The sequence below is a fragment of the Molossus molossus genome, unplaced genomic scaffold (assembly GCF_014108415.1).
Source record: "Molossus molossus isolate mMolMol1 unplaced genomic scaffold, mMolMol1.p scaffold_m16_p_16, whole genome shotgun sequence".
NCBI lineage: Eukaryota > Metazoa > Chordata > Mammalia > Chiroptera > Molossidae > Molossus > Molossus molossus.
Window position 1 is genome coordinate 22,185,988 of NW_023425351.1, and position 22,781 is coordinate 22,208,768.

A 22,781-nucleotide genomic window follows, 5' to 3' on the forward strand; every position below is an offset into this window, starting at 1 on the left:
CTCATGCACCAAGATTTTGGTGATGGTTTCACTGATGTATACTTATCTCCAAACTCATCGAATTGTTTATCTTAAATATGTGTGTCAAATAAATAAAGGAGGCTAGGTCCTGAGCCATCTGTCCTATTCTCCACTGTATCTGAATAAAGGGTAACTGGACACACACAATAGACCTCAAATCCATCGCTGAGCCATTAAGTGAGTGGGTGCAAAAGCTAGGAAATGGGATAAGGAAAAGGAGGCATTTTCTCACATTGTCCATTAAACATGACTTTCATACAATCTAGTATTAGAGGGAGATAGCAGACTCTTCTTGCCTCCTTTTTTTAAACAATGTATTCTTTTAAAGTCCAAGTGTATACAGTCATATCTCAGTTAAATTTCTACCAGAAATGTTTAAAAGTTGTTTTAGATCTTAATACTTTTATTTTTAGTAAAGATTATGTGCAAATGTCAGAACATTATTACAGAAAATTTAAAAAGAATAATAAAGAAAGAAAAAACAGTATTAAATGTTTGGACTTGAAGTCAAACACTGTATTTGAACCCTAACTGCATTATATTCTAGTTTTATGATTTTGAGAACATTATTTACATAAGGCTTACTTTTTACCTCTACAAAATGAGGATAGTTGTTACAAAGGAGGATTCAATAATTCCATATAATAATAAATATAAAGTACTTGCCTCTATGTCTAGTAGGCACATAGGAAGTGTTCAAAAATGTTAGCTGTCATTATTATAAAAAGTCAAAAACAATTCTGTACTATTATAGACTCAATACACACAAATATATAAAAGAGTCAACAATGTTGGAGTAGCTAAACCTAAAGTGGTAACTGTCCATCTTCCAAAGATGTTAATCCCTTTACCTCCTGCCCCCAAAAAACAGTAAACTGAAATACTATATTATGACACTAAATTCTCACCAGCTATGACTGAACAAGAAGCCACTTGTCTTCCTGGGATAAAGTGGTTTGGGTGTTCATAGTTCTAAAACTAAGCAACACCTTCACCAAAACTAGGCTAAGCCCTTTAACAAGGGAGCTTGGATAAAGCAGTGTCCACCTAAGCCAGGGAGGAGACTCATGAGCACAGGAATACAAATCTAGTACCTAACCCTGAAAGATAACAGTACATATTTTTAAACTGAATTTTGAGAAGCGAATTGACTGCACTCCAATTGCTGTGTTTGCAGCGAGGTTTACACTAAAGAATAATCATTGCACCAATATGTTCTCCATTTTAAATATTCAGGATAGGTAAGCACTTAATTCACTTTTTATTTTTATTTTTTAATCCTCACCTGAAGATATTTCTTTATTGATTTTTCAGATAGAGTGGGAGGGAGGAAGAGAGAGGAGGGCAGAGAGAAACATCAATGTGAGAGAGACACATCGATTTGTTGCCTCCTGCACGACCCCAACCAGGGACGGTAATGAAACTGCAACCGCAGTACGTGCCCTTGGCTGGAATTGAACCCACGACTCTTTGGTTATGTCGAGCCAAACAGGCCAGGGCAGCACTTAATTCACTTTTTAATTAAAGCAGCAGAAAAGTTGATATGGGTGACATTTGATTTACCTTTTTAACTTGAAGTTTGTATTTTTATATCAATAACTACAACTCTAAAATATCATACTGGAAATAGATAACAATTACTACACCAAGCAGTTAACTCATTCATTCATCCTTCATTCTTATAACAAATATTCACCAGGGAACAACTCAGTGCCAGGTATTGTGCTAGGTGCTAAAACTAAAATAAAGCTTCTAAAGGTTCCTCTTCTTACTACCAACTATTTAGAATAAAGTTATGAAGAGAAAAGATAATGGATTTAAATCCTGTTGTGGTTGCACTTTTATTAAGATTTCTATTAATTTTTGTATTACACAATTACAGATTTAATTAATGCTTTCCGCTTTCCTAGAAACAAACAAACAAAAGATGATCCTATATTTGATACCCATGTTGAAAAAAATGCCAAAGCCATGAAAATGAGCCCTGAAGCTATACAAATGCAGGATATAACAGCTGTCACCTTCTCTCAGGCAGCAGGTAGCTTTCTACACTTTTGTCCTTTGCCTTACCCAGAACAGTAACCTAAAGTCATTTCAATGGGATTTTACTTTGGATAAAGTACAAAAATATTCTCCTACAAGAAGCTGTTTATCTTTCCTCTGCAGCTGATGGTCCTTCCTGCTCTACTATTTTGGGGGAAATCAGTGACGTACAGCACCCCATTCCCCTAGATCTCTTCAAATCCTAGAGTCTAGAAATATTGAGGGGACCACTTCGTAAATTATATAATTGTCTAACCACTATGCCGAACACTTGAAACCAATACAAAATAATGTCGAAAGTAAACTGTAATTGAAAAATAAAAATACTCATTTTATTTTTTTAATCCTTGGAATTACTCTTAGCTCTCTCTCCAGGCTCTGGGTAGCAGGAAGGAAGCACGCACTAAGTCTGGAAAACAAAAAGGTTCCTGACCAAATCACATCTGGATCTCTTATTTTCACAAAGATTCGGAAGATTCAGAGAGTTACTAGATACATCACAACCATTCAAAACTTACTCATAAATTGAGGGATAAAACAGAGAGACATCCATGAATAGCTCATAATAATCTGTGAAGTTTGGGACCAAAAATTCTCAAATTATTATATACTGGCATAGTGACGAAGGCACTGAGTAGTTAGACATATTTACTCTCTATCCTGCTTGCCATGGGCAACCAGCAAGTCTCTGATCCTAGTCCTCCCCACTCTTCCCACCTTCCTACAAGAGGCAGCATAGTTTAGTGCAGACAGCACAGGGATAAGACCATTGTGTTAGCTTTCTATGACTTCTGTAGCAAATTACCACAAATTTGTGGCTTAATCAATACACATTTATTATCGTATGGGTCTGTAAGCCAGAGGGCCAAAATGAGCCTCCCTTGGCTAAAATCAAGGTGTTCCCAGGGATAGGTTCCTTTCCAGAGGCTCTAGAGGGGAATCTATTTTCTTGTTTTCCAGCTTCGAGAGGCTGCCTGCATTCTTTGGCTTTTGGACTTTTTTTCTTCATCTCCAAAGCCTGCAACAGTTGGCTGGTCTCTGCTCCTGTCCTCTTTCAGTTTTAATTTGTGACTACACTGGGCCCACACAAATTGTTCAGGATAATCCCACATTTTAAGGTTAGCTGATTAGCCAACTTCCTGCCCTCCACAGCTGTAACCTTCTTTCCCAAGTACCCTAAGACAGCCATAGGTTCTGGGCATTAGGTGTGGACAACTGCAGGGCTAAGGAGCTTTATTCTGTCTACATTTATCATGGACCTGGAATCAAAACCCCATTCTACTCCAGAGAGCTCTGCAACCTGAGGCAAATTAGGTACTCTCTTATGGTGTTAGTCTCTTCTGAAAAAAAAAAATAGCTTAATAATTGCTATCTCATCAACCGCAATGAAGATTAAACATCTAAGCATTGAGCCTGGTATAAACTAGGGCCTCGACATCTTTTATTGTGATAAGGAAAAAAATCTGAGATGTCCTAAATTAAATTACAGCAGGCCAGAATGTGGAAGGGAGAGAAAGAAGTAGTTAATCAGTTAACAGTTCAGGGTAAACCATGAAAGGACTGCTCACTCACCTGAGTGTGTACAGGAACTTTGAGTTAAGTTCCTGGTGGCTATTACAGAGATTATCCAAAGGAGAAGGGCCAGGTGCCCCTAACCCAGAAGCCTCTTGCTTTCTGATGAGCTTTCTAGACCATTGCCCACCACCAATCCAAGGGAGCAAACACGTCTTCCTTCTGGACTCTGTACCTGTCCCAGAATTGCCCTTACTTCACCTTATTCTGCCCACCTTATCTGTAGCCAGTGTGTAAATTCTTTCAAAACAACTTTTGGCCCAGCCAGGTGGCTCAGATGGTTAGAGTGTCATCCCATACACCAAAAAGTTTCAAGGTTCGATTCCTGGTCAGGGCACATACCTAGGTTGTGGCTCCATCTCCGGTTGGGGCAAGTACGGGAAGCAGCCAACAGATGTTTTTCTCTCTCTCATTGATGTTTCTCTCTTTCTGTCTCTCTTCCTTCCTCTCACTCTAAAAAAATATCAATGAATATATCCTTAGGTGAGGATTAAAAAAAAAACCTTTTGTCTTTCTTCCCCTAAACTTGACATGAGATAGAGTACCATAAACTCCAGGATGGTAGACATGCTGTCTTCTCCACCTAATCATGTTGTTGATGGTTTAGACTTCACACTCCTGAGCTGTGTCCTCTATGGCCCAATAAAACCTGTCTTTTAAAAAGGCTTTCAGCTGTGGAAATTAGGTATTTTTGTCTTATAATTTTGATCTTCTCTTATCTTCCTCTCAAAAGTCAACATCATCATGGGGCAAGGGGGAGCTGGGCTTTGGATCTAGGCCCATTTTGGCTTCTAGTCATGCTCATTGCCTTACACCACACTGCCTTCTACAAGAACGTTTTATTGTTGGGGAACACTGAGCCATGGGTGACTTTACATGCACAATGGCCCCATATTGCTGAGGTAAGCACTCCGAGATTTCTGATTAACATAAGAGATTTAGGCTGATCTGCATACATTCTGAATTCATTTCTCTTGTGCAAACATTTGACATTTTAAAAGGGATAGGCAGGATTTATCAGCCGAATATGATTACAGCATTGGCCAATCCTCAGTGCTGATGATATCTGCAGTTCTGACCATGTCATGAAGCATTAAATGGTCAATGAATGACACACAAAATAAACAGCAAAGTGTTTGTTTTTCGGAACTCACATGTTCCCAGAACTACAGGAATGTTCTGATTTTTAAGAATTTTTTTTTTTTCAAGTTACAAAATAAAACATGGAAGCAAGCCTGAAATCAGTCCCAAATGGTAACAAAACCAATCCAAACTCTGTAGCTGCGCAGGGGAAAGGATAGCTCTGTGCAGTAACTGCTTAGTTGATTAATCAAGAGCCACAGAAGTACCTGGAGATCACCCCAACACCTCCTCTGTAAAAGCACAAAAATTCACCTGTTAAATTCAGTATAACCTTGAGTAGGAAATGACTGGGCTTTCAGCTGCCTATATCCTTTTCCTAATTGTGGTTTGAGAAAATGAAGAAAAGAAAAAGATCCACTAATGATGGCATCCTAGCTCTTCTCATTCTCTAGGCAGTGGTAACAATGTGAGGGACCTAGAGTACCAGGGGTCTTGTCCAAGAGTAATTAAGTAATTGTGGAGAGAAAATAATTGATTTATGTGATACAGTGATGTCAACAAATCAACATTTCAAAACAACTTGGTATCAACATAACATTAAGGGGTGTTGGGAGAACAAGAGGAAATAGTTAAGAAAATCCATCCCCCCCAACCCACAACCAGCAACTAGGAGAGAAGTGTCTCTGGGAAGTGCCAAGGAAACCTCATGGTGCAAGCCAACTGTCTCCTAAGTGACTTCGCACTTTACAAAATGTGTTCACATTTCTCGTGCACTTTGCTTCACACGTCTACTTTGTGAGGTAGCTGTTATTTTCATTTTCTAGTTAAGGAAGATGACTCAGAGAGGTTAGTCAAACTGGTCAGTGGTCACAGAGTTCGAGGACCTTTGAATCTCCCGCTGAGGAAGGGGATTCTCTTTGAGGTAGCCTGGAAAATATCATTTGGTGAGGCATCCTGTTCTGGATTCAATCTTTGAGGTCTTTTTCCAGTTGAACACTTTGTTCATCCAGGACAAGTTCAGTTGTATTCTCAAGATCTATGTTTTCCACTAGAGCCTCCAGATATTAGCCCAGGAAGACTCTGACCTCAGTCTGTGTTGCTATACACAGCTGAACATGTGGCAATCTGTTACAGCAGCAATAGGAGATTCATACAGATTTTGGTACCTGGAAATCCCAAATACCTTAAAATGTAGAAGTGGCTTTGGAATTGGGCAATGGGCATATTTTGGAAGAATTTTGAGGAGGACGACAGAAAAACCTCAGATTGCCTTGAATAGATGGGGAGCAGAAATATGGATGGTAACAACTCCCCTAGTGAGGACCCAGAAGAAAGTGAGAAGTATGGTAGAGAACAGAGATGCCATCTTAAAGAATACTGACATTGCCATAAAAAGATTGTAAGTAGAAATATTAACATTAAGAGCACTGTCGGTAGAGGCTCCGATGAAACAAGGAGCATGTTATTGGAAACTGGACAAAAGAAATTCCTCAAATCTGCAGAAAGCAGAGCTGCGCTGTGCTCTGAGGCCATGTGGAAAGCAACATTTGTAAATGATGAACTTGGATATTTAGTTGAGGAGATTTTTGAGCAAAGCATTGAAGGGGCAGCCTAGTTTTGTTTTTTTCTTGCTGCTCATAGTAAAATGTGAGAGGAAAGACATCAATGAAGGGAAGAACTGTTAAGCACAAAGGAACCAGGAATTGATGAGTTGGGGGATTCGCTGCCTATCCACATTGCAAAAGACACCAAAACTAAAAGATGCACTGTCAGGAGAGAGTGCTCTGGAGAGAAGGCCAAGAATGTGGCTGCACACTTGTTCATAGTGGCGGGAACAAATCAAAAGGTTGAAGCATTCAGTCATACATCCTCATGCCTATATACAGAGTAATAGTCACTCACTGAAAAGATCAAGCATGTGACTCTGCTTCTCCTCAGTGTCGAAGAAGTCAGAAATATAAATGGGATTATTCGGGAAGTGAGGAATATGGTGTCTAAACTGTATTATAAAGTCAAAAATGTAAGTTGCCACACAGAATGTATATTCCCATATTTTTATTAACATGCCTTTAAATATATTAATGCACACATTAAAAACCTGTAAGAATATACAGGAAACTCTCAACTATAGTTTCCCCTCTTAGTGGTGGTATCTATCATAAAGAGTATTTTCCTTGAACATTACAATGAAATGTTCAAACATAAGTAATAGCAACAATAAAGAATGTGACCTTCTTTGTACTGGAACAAATGAAGCTATCTTTTTCCACACTGAAATATAGTAGATTCAAACTTCTTTAAAATGCAATGCCCTGTAGATTTGCAACATTAAGTAGAGTCTTCCTGTTTGGAAGGAATGGCAGATGATGGCATGAATCCCTCAGCATGGTATTTTTTTTAGTGGTACAGAGAAAGATAAGCCTAGTCTTAGAATTCTGGAAGAGAAAACCCTGCCTTTCCAACTGCCCCCAAGTTCTACATTCTCACCCCAATTACCACCGATGATCCAGAATGCCCTAGTCAGCTGGCCTGCTCTTGCCCTGCATGTAAAGAAGTAGGGCAGATAAACTTACCTACTAGCTCTCTTTAAAGGCTTACCTAGAGGTACATCTTAACTGGCTTTGGCAGAGACTACAGATAGACTAGAAGGTGGAACCTACACAGAATCAGTAACAATGAAGTTAGTCTCCTAAAGCCTCATCTTGGGCTCTAAAGCAGGAGCACAGCCATTGGAAAAGGCAACCTAGAAGAGGGCTTGCACATTCCAAGAAGGTCACTGAAAATTCCTATGGGGGTAGGGAGATTCTTTCTAGAGTATTCATCCATGGGCATTCTGGAAATATCCACAGGTGTTTGAAAGCAGTACAATGGTGCCATTTCCCCAAAACTATTGAGAAGTAACACATCACACACACACAAATACATATATATGTACATATATAGATACATACATATAAATGTGTATCTATACTTAAACACACATACACATAATGTGTGTGAATGTGGGTGTATGTGCTATCTAATCACAAAGTAATCATTACTACCCAGGAAAACAAAACTGCTTGTTTTTCAAAGGCTATGAAGAATCTGGTAGAAAGGAAAAATAGAGTGATTTCAAAGAGAATGATTTTATTTTGAACTTCTGTTCTACTTCCACATTTCGAATCAGATGAAGTGACACACTTCTGGGTTTTTTGTTTTGTTTTGTTCTAATAAAAATAATAGAGCAGATGCATAAAATTCACACTGTAAACTCATTGAGTATCCACAAAAATCCCATGAGGTAGTATTATTTCATTTTTCCAGATGAGGTACAGTAAAGTAAACTGAGGCACCGAGAGGCACCCAGAGTTATTGTTCATAAAAACCATACACTTTCCTGAAACATGTCGCTTTTAACTGAGTGAAATGTAAGAAAAATTCCCTTCCGGAAATGCTCCATGAATTCTAGGCCCCAAAGCATCAACTGGCCGTAACAAGGCACCAAACTGTTCAGCAGAAGCCATGCGTGATGCATAATGCGTAACACAAACCGAGGGCTTATTACAACCTGCACTGAACAGCAAATCGCATTCGGTCCCAGCGCTTTGCTGTGTCTGCGTACGTGCACGAAGGAGACATAAAAAGCCTTTGTCGTTACACAGGATCCCAAAAGACGCCGGTGTCCCCGCAAGTTTTGGCCGTCTGCTCCCGAAATCGCGCAGGGACTCGGGCTCTCTGGTGGCACGCAGTCCACGGGGCCAGGGCGCATGCGTGGCCGGGCCGCGGGGCCGCGCAGGGAGGTCGCCGGGACGCTTACCTGGTGCGCCGGGCGCGCAGGCTCAGGACCAGGAGCAGCAGGGCCGCGGCCAGGGCCAGGCCCCAGGGGCTGAGTAGCTGCTGCAGCCACGGCCCCAGCGGGAAGCGACCCATGCCCGCTGACACGTCTTCCGCTGCCCGGGTCCCTCTCCGAGCGGCGCGGCGGCGACTCTGCAGCTTGGCGCGCTTTCTCGGCTGCGCCCCCGGTGCGGCCCCAGAGGCTGGCCTGCCCTCGGCGCCGCCGGGAATGTCAGCGCGGGCTCTCGGAGGCTGGGTCTCAAAGTTCCCGACTCCCCTCCCCCGGCACAACCCCCACCCACGTGCACCGCCCCGCTCCGCGACCGTCGCCCGCCCGGCAGCTCCTTGAAAACGGGGCGGGAAGTAGAGCCAAAGAGGGGGAAGGGGTTGGGATTTCCCTAGAGCGAGCCTCCGGAGGCCTGGAGGAGGAGGATTTCTGTTCCGAGTTGGCAGCGCGTGTGGCTTGAGCTCCCCGTCCCTTAGCCCGCGCGTCAGGAGGGACCCTGCTTGCTCCGGCGCCGGGGGTCTCTTTAGTCACAGCCCGAGAGCCCGGCAGGCGGGGGCAGAACCTGCGAGTGCCCTGTCCCGTGCCCGCCTTGTCACCCTGGACATCCTATTTGCTTTGGGTGAGAGGTTACTGCGTCCTCCTCGGAGGCCGGGATTCCGGAGGCTGGGAATAGGACGCGAGGCTGTGACCCAGAAGGGGCACACAGCCCAGGAAGAGAAGACGGGAGCAACGGGCTCCTGCAGAACAGCGCCGAGGGCCAAAACAGGAGAGGTGCAAGCCCCACAGGTTGTACTTAGAAAGAAGGGAGAAACTTGTCAAATACCTCTTCCTGAGGAATCACAATCGGCGACTTAACACATCTTTATTTATCTCCACACCAAACACGTGCTGCAATTTTTAGCATTGTTTTAGAGAACATATAATGTGACTCAGATTAAAAAATTTACCCAGTTAGTTGATAAATGAAAAAAATAACCATTCTAACCAAGGCTATTCCAGATCAACCTTGGTTTTTTCTTTGTGCAATATTTTATTTCAAGGGCTCTCTGAGCTGTTACCACTTCAGAACTGGCATAGCATGTTTGAAATTCTTTTTTGTTGTTATTTTCACCCCAGGATATTTTTTTTTTCCATTGATTTTTAGAGAGTGGAAGGGAGAAAGGAGGGAGGAAAGAGAGAGAAACATAGATGTGAGAGAGACACATTGATTAGTTGCCTCCTACACACTCCCCTCCCAGGGCCAGGGAGCAAACCTGCAACCCAGGTACATGCCTTTGACCGGGAATCAAACCCCCTTCGGTGCATGGGTTGATGCTCTAATCACTGAGCCACACCACTATCAAAATTATTAATAGTTGCCTTTGTGATGAAGTCATAAATCTCTGACCTACAATGAGAAGCCATCCACAATTTCTTTGGTACATCTCCCATGGCTAGTACAGTTCCATATACACTAAAGCTAGAGCAAATATGTCCCTCACAATCAGCCCTTTCACACCTTTGTTTATGATATTCATTCTGCCTGAAAATGTTTTCTTTCTTCCCTAAATACTAAAATTCTACCTACCTCTCAAGGCCCAGCTCAAATCCCACTTACTTCTAGAAATTATCTCTAACTCGCCTTTGTAATTAATTTCTTTCTTTTTCATACTTTTAACACTTTCCACTGTTCACCCCATCCAATTTTCCCACTACATCTGAGTTTATTTCTGTCTTTCCTGCTATAGCAGGTGGGAACCATTTTGTAGACAACCATGTCTACAATCACTCTCTATCCCCCAACCCTCTGATCCCATATCATAACTGGAAGGACTTTGCATGGGCCTGGCTCTTAGTCAGTGGGCCATAACTGAATTACTACTGCTGTGTTGCTGTCCCTGATCTTAAAGCTGTGAATGGCCGGGCCAGCATTGGAACCCTAATGTTTATGAGTATCTTTATCTCTGACTTATCCCAAGGTCTTTCTACTGCCTCTCTTTCTTCCTGTTTTAGATTCAGTTTTCCAGGAAATCCAAAAGAGTACAGTGAGTCAATAGCTACTCTGTCTCCTCCAAAAGAAAGCAAATTGGTTTTCATCACTGCTTGGCTAGCAGATCCCATTTACAGGATGTTATTCATGCTGTGCATTTCTGTGACCGTGGCAGCTAGCCCCTCTTACTAATTTTCACTAGAAGCCTCAACTTTCATACTTTTATTTTCCATTTGATCACCTGGAAGGCTCTTCTGTTTTAAAATATAGATAATATCAAGAATTAATCCATATTTGAACATGTACTAACTGCTAAACATTTTATATTTTATTAAACAATAAGAGAAAGCCCCTGCAGTTAATCACACTGTCCCCTGGAAGTAAAAAGAGGAAGATTTGGGTAGCAACTGTGTCACATTCCTATGGTATCCGTATAGTATTTTACTTAGAAGATTATGATACATACTTAATATTTTTTTTAAATATGTTTCTCCTGTGTTTTGCATTTCTATTAAAAGGGGCCTCCATTCTGTAAAGTGACTTGGTTGAAATACAATTCGAATCCTTCTTTTATTCCTCTTTTGCTTTTGTAATCTAATAAGAACATCATTAAATTCAACTCAGTTCAATTTATTTTACCTCATACATCTGCCTTGATCCCCGTCACTTCCCTGGAAGCAATGACTGTTTGAGCTTCCATATCTACTTCCTCTTTCCTCCTCAGGAGTAGCTCTCAATTTTTAGCTGAGTGTGTGGCTATCTATTATAAACACTGCTTTCCCAGCTTTCATTGTAGATGTGACCATGTGACTAAACTCTAATCCGCAGGCTAAATGTAAGTCATTACTCTGGGAAACTACTCTTAACGGGAATGGACAGGCCCTTCCTCCTCCTCCTTTTGCTGCTGGATAGAATGTGCACAATATGCCTGGAACCCTAGCAGCCCTCTTAGCACATTAAGTATGTTCCAAATGCTGCATTTAATCTTATTTGTTAACATAATAAGATGTAATATGAAAGTATTTGTTGTTTATATGAAATTCAAAATTAACTGGGGACCCTTTAATTTTATGTGCTAAATCTGGCAACTCCACAGCGAGGGTTTATAAGGCATACAGATAAGGCAACTGTAAAATTCTAGCTTCCCAACTGTCCACTTCAGAAACCAGCCATAAATTGTTCCTTCAACATCATGTGCCACTGTCAGTGTCTTCTGTACCTTGGCCACAGAATTAGACCAGGTCTAATAGTCAGATCTAAAAGAGTCATGGAGCAGCCCTTAGACTTTGAGGTATCCAAATGTGGACATGTTCTGTATAGATAGCAACTGGTCTTTCTTTAGACAATATTGACTTTGAGACACATGGAGATAGAGAAATACAAGCAAAAAAAAGAATAGAAAGCTGAGGGAATAAAGGTAGAGAACGGTACATTGGAGACTCCACAGTAAGAGCCATTAAATCCAGATGATGGGTCATATTCAACAGCTCAGATGACCCTCACTTACCAACTGCTCACAGCTGTGTGATCAATGATTAGGGCTTGAATTTTGGCCCTGCTTCCCTCCCTCAGGCCTTCTCGTGATTCTAAAGATCCTGTTTGGAAGTCACCATAACTTGAATAATGACTATTTCCCCTTGCATTTCAATATCTGTGTCCTAATTCTCCTGGCCCGACTTTGAAAATACTAATACACTGGACTGAGATCTCCAAGTCCACCTACTTAACAACTTTTGTTAAATGCAAATAATATCCTGGACTACTGGAGTATAAAGTGAATGAGGTGGCCCTTCTTTCAAAGAGCCTGGATGAAGAAGACTGAAAGGATTAACATTAGAAAAGAGAAAGAAGAGCTCTGGCTAGTTTGGCTCATCAGTTAGAGCTGTTAGAGCATCAGCCTGCGGTCCAGAGAGACCTGGGTTTGGTTCCCGCTAAGGGCGTGTACCTCAGTTGCAGTTTGTCCCCTGGTTGGTCATGCGGGTGGTGGCCACTCGATGTGTTCCTTTCACATCAATGTTTCTCTCTCTCTCTCTTCCTCTCTCTCCCTCTATTCTACCTGAACAAAAGATGGAAAAATGTCCTTAGGTGAGGATAAAAAAAAAAAGAAAGGAGAAAGAAGAGGCTAGTCCACATGAGACTATAGTGTGACCGGGGGGGAGGGTGGTGGATTTAAGAACATGCATTCATATGGCTTCAATCCTGTTGTAAATTGTGCTGGGGGAAGAGTAGGTTATAGTCTTCTGTTTTGGGGAAAGACTTGAAGGTACCACTGTGGAAAATGTCAAAGCAGAATTTTACACTTTTTTTTTAATCCTCACCCAAGGATAGTTTTCCATTTATCTTTAGACAGAGTGGGAGAGAGAAACATCGATATGAGACACATTGATTGGTTGCCTCCCGCACGACCCCAACCAGGGCCGAGTACCTAACTGCAACCCAGGTATGTGCTCTTGACCAGAATCAAACCCAAGAATCTTTGGTCCATAGGCCAACACTCTAACTGCTTAGCCAAACTGGCCAGGGCTTACACATCATCATCATCATCATCATCATCATCATCATCATCATTAGTAGTATTATTATTTTACAACATTGGGAAGTTCCAAAAATCAAATTTGAGTACTTAAGCCTGAAAGGGCCTATCAATGTTGACATAAAATATAGATTGAGTTTTGAGTTTAAAAAGTTCAGAGCAGGCCCCTGCAAGGTGCGCCACTTTGGCATGTGAATTATTTTAAGCTGGAGTCAGGTGAGATCTTGTGGACTCAAGAGAAACTTTTACCTCTCCTTTAAATAACTTAAATTGGGAGCCTTGCCAATAATAAGAGTTGTCACCAAAAATAACTCTTTATGACCTATCTATATGGCAGGGCAAACTTCAAATTACTGAATATCTGTTCTTCTTATTGTCCTGTGAATTGCCCTCCTCCCCTCTTCCCCTTAACTCATTGCTTGATTCAAAATGTCATATACACCCATTTTGACCTTCTGTATCAGAACCTTTCCTGTATGTGGGGTTCCCATATGTGCGTATGTAAATGTGTTTATTTTCTCTTGTTTATCTGTCTCATGTTGATTTAATTATTAGACCAGCCATAAGAACCTAGAAGGATAGAGAAAAGTTTTTCCTCCCCTACAGATTTATATCTATAACCAAAAAGAATGAGTGTAGTTATCTTTCTCCTCTTCCTCATGAGGTTTGTTTTAACTAACTTTGGTTTCCTGTCTCTTTCTGTTAGAAGTAAGACCACCCCTGGGCAAAATTATGAAGCAGAGGAAGGGGAAGAACATGGAAGAAGAAAGGAACATGGATTAAGAGAGAGGACCTGCTATGTGTCAGGTAGTGCCTCATGTTTTACATACATTGCTTCATCTCATTTTCAAAAGCAGTCTCTGATGCAGGTATTATTATTCCCCTTTACACAAAAGAAGACCAGGACTCAAAGAGTGTTAGGGCGCCTGTGATTATTCAGCTCTCACATTCCACTGTGCAGTCACCTCTCCTTTCACTCTACTCTCTTGCCTCCCTTCGAGTTTTCTTTCACTAACGCTGTACTATCCCTGTGCAATCATTCTTTCCGTGTTTGTGGATTCTGTTTTTACCTTGAGCTGTTGATAACTGAGCCACTTCATGAGGGCAACTGGGCCTCTGCTTTTAGCCCATCTCAGCCCTTATCCAGCTCTGAAGCTAGTGTCCATTTTTCCATCTGACAAAATGATATAAGTCCACCTTCCCTCTAGGTTTATGAGGATTAAGTTGCAAGGAGTAAATATATAACAATCAAAATGCCTGGAATTTATCCCCTTTTTCACATTTGAACACCTTCTGTTCCATTGGCATAGAGTATAAGTAGAAATGAGTTTATCAGATTAACTCAGCCTCGCTGAGGTGTCAGTTTGTTGATATATTACTTCTGCCCAGTTAAAATGTACAATGTGCCACCTTCTTGTTTTCTTAAAGTGGCTATTCTGGATGAAGCTGAGACAATAATAACATCATATCCTGAGTCCTGGGATGCTATATGCCTAAAGTTATTAATTGGCACATAGTAAATAGTGAGGAACCTTAAATGCTGGCCCTGAAAAGTATCTAAAAGTATCTTAAATCACAAACGCTTGCTCTTATTTGGTCTTTCTTTATGATTTAAAATATTGCATTTATTTTCTCCTTATATTAGTTATTCTTTCTTCTAAAAGGGCATTTTATAGCATTGACCTAGTATTCAGCTTTTACACATAGACAGGGAAGGCAAAAATGCTTATTAAATAAAATGCTATTAAATGAACAGAGTAACCCAACAATAGAAAGCATTGTTACATTTAAATCTTTTTTTAAATAAAGTAACATTTTAGTTAAGACCTGCATATGATTATTTTGAAGCAACTTTAAAAATGGTGGAACAGATGGCTCTGATTATCTCCAAAAGGAAGGAAAAGATTCAAGAGTTTTGTCATTTCTTGTTTAATAGTCTTGGCATTACTTTTACGCACTTGAGTTTTGAATACTCTGACTTATAAATTAACAATCCCATGCTAAGCCTTTATTCTCATGATCTGACCCTATTTCCCATGCCAGGAGCTCTCTCTCTTTCTCTGACTTACTGGCTTTTCCAAAATGTCCTTTCCTAATTAGCCCTTGGACCCAGATTTCCGAGGAGAAAGCACAAGAAACTCTCTAAGCCTTCATTTACATAAGAACCCCATGCCCCCTCACCCTCCCGCCACCGCTGATCACTGAGGGAAAGTTTTACAGATTAAAACCATTTTTGTTTTAATTGGGCCTTGCTGGCTCTTGGAGAAGCAACAGAGAGCCCAGGTCTGAAATAAAATCTACCCCTACCACCTCTCCTACCAGGTTGTGCTGTTTCCACCTGTCATAGAAAAGGTCCAGGGAAACAGACTCTGAGAGACCAGCACAGGAGATGATTACAGTGGGAGAAATTGGGCTGGGATGCAGTCTCAACAAAAGACTCAGCCTATGATGATGTCTCAGAGGGCCCCTCAGAATTATTCCAAAATGGAGCGAAGGTTCAGGCCTTTAGAGCCCCATATCAACATGTCATTGGTTGTGGACTGCTTTCAAGCAAGAGGAGAAAGATGACCTTGGGTAAGGTGGTTCTCTTTAGCTTCAGACAATCCCTGAAGCAACTGGTGACACTCCCAGAAACTAGATGCACAGGTCCGTCCATCCTGACAAAGAGTCTGAGCTAAACATAGTGTCCACCACGGTGCCACAGAAACATATCAGGGGCAGTTAGCACATAGATGGTGACAGTTTTTACATTCATTCATTTTGAAGTTGTTCTGTTTTTCGCTAGCAGAACTATAGTAACACTAGCCTCTCAGCTTCTGAGATAATGCAGCAATCATGTTTATTAAATCATTCTAATGTTCCAGAAAAACAACTTTAGGCTATTTAAGTCAGTTTTATTATAATATTGCATCCAGGAAAGCCCCTGGGAAGTCAGTTTAAACATTTACTCTGATTAGGAACATAATAGAAAAATGTTAACTTACCACTTAGATTAGCCACAAAGGGAAAAACATGGTTTAAAATCACCCAACTATTAATAATAGCAACTATACATATGCTGTACATTTTGAATATTCTGATGTATGAGCAAACATTACACCAATACAAAAAGAAATTAATTGATTTGTAATGATTCTTAAAAACAGTCTGATTGTCTGCTAGCTAGGGTTGAAATGTAACAAAGATGGGTAGACTCACACATAATCCAGCATCAGCCAGGGGCTTCCTAACATCTAGGTCTGTGTGTGTGTGTGTGGGGGGGGGTCTGTTGTGACCCTATGACAACTGGAACCTAGAAGGCAGAACTGTACCTTCACTTGTTTCTGCAATAAATCCAAACGCAGCTGACACTTGAAGTTTTTGCTGCAAATCTGTGAGAAGTCACATTGTACAGCACATAAGATTCATATTCAAAATCCTCTGTATTTCATGTTTCCTAATCCTCTTGGACCAAATTGCAATAGGAAATTTCTCTTTCCCCTGACAAAGTACAGCCTCTCTGCTTCTATTCTATCTCCAAAATTTTCCTCTTCAAATATCAAATGCCTCCTGCCTTTGTAATGCAAAGCCATTCGACTGGCATCTTTTATTTGAGCAAGCTACAGGGATCTCCTATGCCAAGAAGCTATCAAAAATTTTCTTCTGAACAATGAGTATGTAATATTTTCAAAATATAATAATCATCATCAGCAAAACCAATCAAAAACATTTTTAAGTAAAATTAATCATTGTATCTTTCAGGAATATAAGTGTATATTAGGAAAATTAGAGAATGGTGTCCCCTCTTTCTGATCCTTAAAGATACTCTAAAATCTGTGATTGGTAAATTAGAATGTATATGGACTGACAAATATCAACACATGTCCCTTCTACATTTATAGGTGCCTCAGAGAGTCCCATTTATAGACATACAATGTCTTTTTTTTTTTCCATTTACCTCACCCCCTTTTTACTGGCTAGACTCTATTTGTTTTTTTTTGTTGTTGTTGTTGTTGTTGTTGTTTTTTAAACTTATCTTTATTGTTGAATGTATTACAAATGTCCCTGATTTTTGCCCCCATTAACTCCCTCCTCCCAGGCTACACTCTTGGTTTAGAAAGGTGCAGGAGCTAATTCAGGTTTTGAAGAATTTCCTCCTTCTACCTTTCAGCATATTAGGAACTCAAAATCTATTTCTCTTTTCCCATGCCTCTTGGTTTTTGCTTCTCCTTTATCAGATCCCAACAAGCTGGAACTTTTTCTTGTCTAGATGCTCACTGTCAGTCTAAGCAATGCTAAGATCTTAGCCCTCTAACATTTGCACAACTCCCATGCCAAAACAAACAATGTAATGCTTGAAGGAATTTTCAAATGCTAACACAAAAATAAAGGCATGTATTAGAATTCTACCTGACTACTTTTCTCTGCATTTGTGCATCAAGAATTAGAATATGATTATTTTGCAATTAGAAAATGAACCTGCATAGTTATTCCTAGTCAACAAGATATTTTCAAACAATATTTCATGTGACCACCAGACAATCTAGTCAGCTGGATACTGTTGTTTTTATACACATACCCGGTAACCTCCCTGACAATAAGCACCATGTCTGTCTGTCTGTCTGTTTTACCAAGGTACGTACATGCTTGGCAGACTGTATGGCTCTTAGTAAATTCTCAATATATATTTATTGAATGAATGAAAATTAGAAAACTAAAGTTCAGAAATGAAATGAGATGTTTATTGATTATTGACTATGTTCTGGTCACCAAGCTAAATATTTTCACCTACATTTTATCTTTACAGTATTTCCATGACCATGACCAAGTTCAACAGATAGGTAGTACAAGCATATGGATTCTCATTTATTAATCTGAATATTCATGGTACTTTTTTTACTCTGTGAGTTTGACTCATTATATATAATGCTATTCTCGATCCCTTTTATGTCAGCCTACCTCCAATACAGCTCTTTTCTAAGAGATATTTCTAGATCTTGGGTCAAGATTCATACAACATTGAAGCTTTAATTTGAGGAAAACATCATGAATACAGAATTAACTTAGAGGGAACAAAGAGTAGACTTGGTTATTTCTGAGAAATTAAAAGAACAAGCATTACAGACTGTAAGGGATTGACGCTGGGAACGATCTTACTGAATTTTGTTTTGTTTTCCCAGAAAAAAAATAATCTGGAGTAGAAGATTTGCAGACGTGCAATAGTCACATGCCAAGATAAAAAAAAAAAATTGTAACGGTGTCTCCTAAGGCTCAGTAAGGTATCTGTTTTAGAAAGAAAACATTTCAGTTGTATCTAGCAGAGCCCTCATCTTGATGGCTTTATTGTGTTTAGTGTAGGGGTTCATTAGTCTTCAGGGAGGGCTGGAGTTGTCCAGACTGGGATAAGAGATTTGGGGTTGCATAAAATACACAAGATTGTTCAGAGGATAAAGAGTGTATAGGAAAGAGAAGGGATAATTTTTAGATTAATAGCCATTTTTTTCCTTATGTCTCTACTTCTCTCTCTTCATTTAGAACTTGAAATAGAGTCTTCAAAAATGAAGACTATTAAAGAAAAAAAAAACAATTTTTAAAAATTGCTCTAAGATAACTGATAGCACAAAGCAGTATCATTTTGTGACGCACACATTTCTTTTAACTTAATAGAAGGAAGGAGTAGTTTTCCTCTCTCACGAAGTACTAGTCTAGGAGCCCTAGATTTGTGTGACCAAAATCTGAAGGAGAAGATAGAATTCTGCAATGTAGCTAGTGATCTCCAATAACCCAACTCCATGGTACGAGAGTCATCATTTGTTTTACAGTCCACATCTTATTTGTCCTCTCAACAGCTCTCTCATTTCAAGAAATACTTTCTTCTTGGCATTTCTTTGACTATATACGCCCTACTATCTTCTTACTCCTCTGTTCCCTTCTTAATCTCCAGTTCTTCCTCTAGTTGATCAGTAAATGTCAGAGTTTGATCCCAGGCATATTTTAATTATTGAAATTTTATTTTAAAACTGTAATGTTCTTTTCAACTTATCTATTCAATACAATTTAAATATGATAGTGACTTAATGCCCACAGCCATCAATTAAAAAAAAAAAAAATCCATGCCCTGGCTGGTTTGGCTCAGCAGTTAGAGCGTCTGCTTGTGGTCCAGAGAGATCCAGGTTTGGTTCCCGCTAAGAGCATGTACCTTGGTTGTGGGTTGTTCCCGGCCCTGGTTGGGTTGTGTGGGTGGCAGCCACTCAATGTGTCCCTTTCACGTAGATGTTTCTCTCTCTCTCTCTTCCTCTCTCTCCCTCCTGCTCTATCTGAATAAAAAATGGAAAAATGTCCTCAGGTGAGGATTAAAAAAAAAAAAAATCCATGAATAAACTCTTCTTTAAATTTTACATTTTAGCCCTGGCTGGTTTTGCTCAGTGGTTAGAGCATTGGCCTGTGGACCAGTCCCAGGTTCGGTTCCCACTAAGGGCACGTACCTCGGTTGCAGTTTGTCCCCGGCCCTGGTTGGGGTCATGTGGGTGGCAGCTACTCAATGTGTCTCTCTCACATCGATGTTTCTCTCTCTCTCTTCCTCCCTCTTTCCCTCCCACTCTGTCTGAAGATAAATGCAAAAATGTCCTCAGGTGAGAATTAAAAAAATAAAATTTTACACTTTACCTTTTCTCCTTGAACTCATATTTCCATTCCATTTCTCTTATAGACTTTTATCATAACATAATATACTTTTATTCTTGAAGGCCTTTTATTGATAACATTTTATCTTTCTGCTATCAAAATATGTATATAAATTGAAATTTATATATTTTTATATTCTCTGTGACCAGAAGAACTAAATGTTATTTTTTACTTCATCTGGATTGAGTTATCATTACAGTCATCATTGGCACATTATTAATCAAAGAAACTTAAATATATTATAAAAATTGATAAAAAGTAAAATTTAATTAGAGATGCACCTTTTCATATGTGTAATACATATGAATGGATATGCATATATAACTCTTCTCTAACAGTGAGAAACGTGCACCCCACCACCCGCAATGTATTGAACTATTGGTTCTACACCTATGGATCTTTGTTCTAATTTAAACCCCTCAGGGCATGAATATGGTTGATGTCACTTGGGTTGTTTTTCCATCTCTGGGAATAGTTGTATGACTAGGTAGTTCCACCACAATCACAATGGATGAAGTTCCTTAAAGGTTAAAAACAGGGAGAGTATAGCATTTCTACCAGAAAATAAGAGAGGAAGTATATTTGGGGTAGAAATGTCCACTGAAATTTTCAACCATGAACCAAAATATGTATCTGGTTTATATTCTTACATAAAAGTCAGCTTATTAGTTTAAAATTTTAAACTAATTTAGTTCCTCTCCCCTCCCCCCTCTGTCCTTTTCTTCTCCTGCTTTCTCATGTTTCTTTCTCTTTTTCTTTTATATCCAGCCATATTGTCCAGTCTTTCTTAAGAGGACTCTGAATTATCCTTATGAATTTTTTAAAAAGTCAGTGTTGCAATATTTCTATAATTTTAATTAAAATAGAACTATAATAGTTTATAGCTTAAAATTTTTTCATACATACTGACATTTGCTATACAGTGCACACATGAATGCTATTCTCTTTGTGAAGCATATTACTTGGAGAAGCAGCTCAGTCACCAAGCAGTCCCTGTAATTTGTAGCATCTACACTAGTGGCCCATTAATGTTTAGGGTGAAAGAAATGCTCATGGGAACCATGGGAGTTTAAAAAAGGAAAGGTGGTCCAAGGAAACAGTGGGATCCAGTATGTAAAAACACTGGTTTCCTTTTAATGTACCCTATGGTCACATACTTTTTACCTTGATGCCATTTTCAAAATTTTGTTGTGTTTTTTGTCCTATTAATTACCATTTTAGTAATTCCAGAGGCTCATTAATTGACTTCCACATGGAATCTTTGCACTGATCTTTTATTTTTAATATTTATCAATAATAACCAATTTCAGACACAACTGATGTTACATTCCTTGTTTCAAGGCTCATATTTATACTCATTGTTTGTTTTCTCTGTCCATGAGATATTAATATGCATGGCGTGTCTCTTCTGAGTGGTGGCCAGATTTCCCTCAGGCTGTACTTTTAACTACCAGTGGCAAGCCTGTCTGGATTTGCAGTCACATGGGAACTTGGGCATGCCTCAGTGTCAGCTGCTCTAGAAGACGCCTGTCCTTGGTGGTCAGCTGTCCCTCACATTGTGCATCAGCCTCAGGTCTCCTCGACAGAACATGCCTCTCCTGAGTGTCCACAAGTAGCTATCCTTCCATATGGCCTTTGGACTCACTTTGAATTCTCATTTTTGATCTTAGGTTTTTGATGATGTGGAACTAAGATTTGCTCATTTTTGAGCTTGCCTTCTGTCTGACATAATTTCTCATGACTATAGGCAAAACGATATTGAAATTAATCATATCATAAAATTAATGAACATTTGGAGTCCTCATCATTTAAAACAGAAAGTACTGTTTTCAAAATACAAACAATATAACTAATTGCAATCTTTAAAATTATGTTCCCTCAACCCCTATATATAATTGGTGTAATCATATATCATATATAATCTATATTTTAAATCAGACCACTCCAAACATACTCTCAAAATTTGGGGGAAAAAAACTATCTTTTTTTTTTTTTATAGGATATGATTTAAAAGAGTTAAAAAGGCAGAATCTTTATAGAAACTAACATCTCACTGATGACACACAAGACACAACTTCCAGGTTCTTGCTGAACCCCATGAATTTTATATACACTGGAACTGATAGGGTATTGCTGGATATTTCCTTGGTAAAGTCAGCCTCTCTCCCCAACTTTCTATTACCCAATATTCCCAGAGGATCCCAGGGTAGCTAAAACTTTTAGACTGTAACTGTTAATATGGTTATAGTGACAAAGGAGTACTTGGAAAGGAGAGATTATTAAAAACAATTCTATACAATTTGAATGAACATATATACTTATGGAAAGGTTTGTTTATATTTCTGACTGTGTTTACATATACTTAAAACCATGAACTCTGATTTTGCTAAAACAAGATTAATCAATGCTTAATTACTACAAAAAGTGAGGTGTCCCAAGGGAATTGCTTGAATTTTCTGTATTTTTGCCAATTTGTTGAGATCTTGTAAAAGCAATAATTCTTTTAAAGGATGTTTTGTTCTTTTCCCTCATCTTGGTGAGATCCTGCACTAATGTCAGTTTAAAAAAAAAAAAAAAAAGGCAAACATGACATGTAACTTTGTCTCCAGATCACTGGTTGCCACAGTGCCATATCCATGTACGGTAATTGATTGAAGAGTTGTTATTGTAGGATAATTGGGTTGATATGTTTAACTCATCAAAATTTGAAATAAAGTTGTTTCTCATTAGCCCTTTATTCTTACTTTTAAAAAATTGTATAAAATAGGGCCATTTGGATCCAGGTGGCAAATGATGATAATTTTTTCCATTATATTAAGGTTAAACATTCTCTTTTATCCCCTGAGGTTTCAAAGATGTGTTTTTATTTCTAATATTTTACATATAACTTCCATTGAAATAGAATATGCCTTCATTGGGTTCTTTCTTCATTTTTCTATTTGTTGTTTTCTCTTTTTTGGAGGGTGCCAATTTAGCCCCAGGTCTACAATTGTCTCTCATTTCCATGTCTTCTCTTCATATACTTTAATCTCTTATTCTTCCACCCCCACCCTGCACCAGTCACAGCACCTGGA